Raw genomic sequence first — 4,764 nt, 5'->3', positions numbered from 1 at the left:
GTTACAGCCACTGATGTAACTGCTACTGATAATGGGACATTTCCTGATGGAGCAGATGAACCCCACGTGAAGCAGAAGCCTACGAGACGGAGAACGAGAAGCGAATTTTTCCGGTATAAATTATTTCCGAAGAACTTCAGTGATACAAGTCTTGTCTTGATTGAAACTCGTTTATTCTTTCTTGAAACAACTTTTATTAATACACAGAATTTCCACAGTCACTTCAACTTTACTTTTATAATCACACGCTATACTTCACACACTTTATTTACGGTGCCTACTTGACTCAATTATCTATATCTCCGATCTATTAACACATCTATCTTTTCTCTTATTTACCAGTTTTATATACTATAAAAGAGGGCGTCCGAACAAACTAGGAAATTCTCGATCATTCGAGAAACTCTCCCCACACGCCACCAGCGTCACGTCAATCCGCTGTCGTAACAATATTATTAATATCAATATTTTAGAAACGTAGATAAAACCATTATGTATAAAATCAAATAATCTTTCTCTTGCAATTCTAAGAATTGTGTTTATATGTTAAAATGTACACTGTTTGGTGAAAGTCGCGTTGGCCACACTCAAAATTTAAAATAAATCAACGTTAGAAATCCAAGTCAAGAGTATATTAAGAAGTTCTGAACATTTTTACATTTGTATCGTAAGTATCCGTGGCATATTACAAGAACCTTTCTTTTTTGTTTTGTGATAATGGACAAAAAAATTGTTCAATAAAATTATTTTATAAAAAGTTTCTGAAGTAATGTGAATTATATTTACATAATTTGTGGACTTATGTTTCTTGCGTTTTTATTGTTTATGGGTTTTATATAACATATAATCTTTATAATATTCTTACTGGAATGTATGTTTATATTTGCATTTCTATTATAATAATAAAAAAAATATAACTAGAATAAGATTTTAATTTAAAAGTAAAAGTATATTGACTAATGTTATTTATTTTTGAACATTTGTAATGTATTTAATTTTGTGTAGTTGCAAAGCCGTATTTGTATGTTTTTCTCAGTAAAACTATTTCCTGAAGAGTGACCTCTGAAGTCACGATACCGGTAGAAGAAATTAATAAATGATGGGGGGAAAAAGTCTGATATTCCAGTGTTTTCGTATATATCGATTTTGTTAAAAATTATGTACTTAATTAGGTTGGCTGAAGCTGCCAAAGCATCACCAACCTACCAAAACTGAAAATGTAAATAAAAAAATACGATATTTGGAAACTGTGGTGCTTGGAATATTTATATTATAATTAATTATAGCCTAGCCTAAAAAGTAATTTTACAATATTTGAAGTTATGCTTTTTCTTGTTCATAATATTAAAGATTTATTTTCCATAAAATCTGCATCATTTATTTAATTTCTGCATCTCAAATGTGACATTTCTTGTACATCATAGTAGTAATTGAAACTAGATTGAAAATAATTAAAATAGGCAAAAACCATCAATCAAGAAATTTTACTGCACTACCAATAAAGTTAGAAACATGGTACAGCTATACATTTCACCAAATAGTGCAAAACACTGCAATATCTCGGAGAAAATGTCAAAACAGTTGAGCACATCCAGTTCATGAGCACTGCTTGAAAGGGCTAAAACGTAAAGTTACGTAAAATTTTCAGAAAAGGAAAGAACAAACTACCTGTTATAATGTGAACACACCCTCTCGAGACTACATAAAATAAATGTATTAACTAAGAGTCGACTGCTGTAAAACAGAAGACAATGATATATTTATGTTTGATATTGTCATACACTAATTTTCTTTGCTACTTGACACTTTCTCAAGTATGAACAGTATTGGTTATACAGTAATGGTTTGTTACTTGACACTAAACATATTTACACAAATGTTCATTAATTATACACATAATCTTTAATTTGTAGGATATCAACTGCCTTTATGAGCAGAACCCTAGTATTTGAACTTAACTTTTCTGACTCTTATTATCTAACAACAACCTACTTTATGAAATCATTTTAGTAGAAAGTATTTTTTTAGAAAACAAATAAATGTCTAAAAAAACAGTTGTGTCGTAAAACCTAACTACAACTCTTCTCAACATTCAAAGCTGAATCTTTTAATGTTCTCCTTGTTGTTCATGTGGTTATAAATACTTTATTTAATCAAGCTTCTTGTATTTTAACATCTTTTCTGTATAAAAAAAGGGTATGGACAGAATAGTAATTAATAACTATAGATTACATAAAAACACAACATACAAAATTTTAATGTGATTATTAATAAAAATATTTTATGCTTACAATACATAAGTGGATTTTTTTTTTCTAAACTGTGAATTACACAAAAAGAATTTAACATAATTTTTATTTTTTGACATCATCTTACAAGAAACTACACTTCTGTTAATGAAACTAATTTATGTTGACAGAAATATCACTCAAATTTTAATGCATCTTTTATTTTGTCAAAATATTCCAAAGTTAACTTTTAAAGTCTAGAATACTCCTCAAAAAATAATAAAGAACTGACTGATAACATTATTGCTGCACAAGTTTCAACTTGTGCCATAGAAAAGTTTCAGTTTTACATCGTCTCACTTCTTTTTTTTTAGAATGCTGTCAAACATCACCACCAAGAACTTTATTTTTTTTAACAGCACAAATATTTATCTGAATAAGCTTTCAAAATATAAAATACAAAAAACAAGTATCATCTAATTCATTAAACCAAAATCAAATACAAGAATCCTAACTTTGCAACTCTTCAGTAATGTGTGGTCAAAAAGTGTAAACTCTGAAAGATGATCAAGTTATCGTGGTTTTTTAATAAGTGGTAGCAAGATTAACATGTGAAACAATGGTGTGCAACGTTTTGTTATTACTACTTTTAAAATGAACTTTCCTCAATCACATTATAAACAATGGTGTGCAACGTTTTGTTATTACTACTCTTAAAAGAAATTTCCTCAATCACATTATTCTGACTTTTCTCATTATAACCCGTGGTTAACTTTAGCAAAGTAAAACCTCTCATCTATTAATTTACTGATGGGAAAACATAGCATGTTTTTCCTTACAAATACACATACGAGAATATGTCAACGTGATTGTTAATTTATTCTGAATACTTTATCACTAGGGTTCTACTTAATGTTCAATTAATGACAAAAGAAATGGTTAAAGCTTACTAACTGCTATAATGAAAATGAAAACAAAAGAATAAGGTTAGTCTTACTTTACAGACTATACATTTATTCCAAATATCCGATATGTTAAAGTTTAGTGATAAAAGATCATAAATGAAATGGAAAAAAAGAAGAAGACACTTTAAGTTTACTAATTAATACAATGAAAATGATAGTAAATTTTGAAGAGATAGACTAGAGGGAAGGCATTTAGTCAAAATCACCAACTCTTGTCAAACCAAATAATTGGATTTGCCTGTCACTCTTATAACACACATAGTCCCAAAGTATGAAGCACAATCTTTTGTTGCCACAACTGGGTTCGAACCTCAGATCCACAGTAAGGCATGTTAACCACTAGGCTGCACTCTTCCCTGCTTTAAATTAATATAAATAATACGAGTAACGAAACAAAAGTATTTAACAAAACATATAAACTTAACAAATACCATAACACACAACTTAGGCATTTTCAGTTGTTAGAAAACAAATAAGTCCTACAAGAAGCCTGCAAAGAAAATTCCTCAAAGTTAACCCACTTGGCTGACACAACTCTGGACATAAAAATCTAATAAAAATAGCTGTCTAGTTGAGTTTTGTAAACTCTGGATTTAAAAATCTAATAAAAATAGTTGTCTAGTTGAGTTTTGTGTGTCAGACAAGAGGGTTGAACAAGTTTACATTTTGAATAATTTTCCTTAATTTATATAAAATTTTGAAGTTTCTAGGTCAAGAAGAAATACAGCACTTGTTGTGACAAAACATAATTGATACAAAAGTTTTCTTGTTTTCATTTAATGTATTTCTTAAATTGTGTTGTATAAGGAAAGTTATATCTTTTTTAATGCTCTGTTTTTTGTTGCTACACATAAGTAAATATACAAAATTCAAACATTAAGCAATTAAAAGTGGATATAAGTTATTAATATGGATTAATTAGTTGTAAAAAACAACACCAATAACACCTGGAATCACAGAAAATTCTAGTTACCAAATACTTGACAAATTTATAAGAATCAATTTTGTTGAATGGGGTCTTGCTACTAAAAAAGGATGATTCAAAAAGACTTTAAACACAAGAACTTTTGTAGGACGGACCAGTATTTCAAGAATCATTTTGTTCCATTTTTCATGGACTACACAAAATAAAATACTCTGTCCTTTGTTGATACTTCAAGTTATTGTCAGCAGATGTTGGCCAAGCACGTTTTGTTTGTTTTTTGTTAGCTACTAAACCTAGTGTGATTTAACAAGATTTTCTGTTACTTTTAGAGAAATAATAACAAATCTGTTTTCTAGTGCATAGTGTATTTCAAATATAAAAATATGCAAATTGAATAAAATCTCTAAATATATATATATCAGAACATTCTTGTTCTGGTGTTAAATGCTCAACCTATGTTGACTTAACAATCACATGATTAAGAATACAACACCTCACAGTGGAAAGGAAAACATTCTACTGCTATAGGCCTATGTTACAACAGAAAGGAAAACATTGTACTGCTGTAGGCCTATGTTACAACAGAAAGGAAAACAATCTACTGCAATAGGCTTATGTTACAACAGAAAAGAAAACATTACTACTG

The sequence above is a fragment of the Limulus polyphemus genome, unplaced genomic scaffold, assembly GCF_000517525.1.
Source record: "Limulus polyphemus unplaced genomic scaffold, Limulus_polyphemus-2.1.2 Scaffold4386, whole genome shotgun sequence".
Classification (NCBI taxonomy): Eukaryota; Metazoa; Arthropoda; class Merostomata; order Xiphosura; family Limulidae; genus Limulus; species Limulus polyphemus.
Note: the sequence above shows the minus strand (reverse complement) of the source record.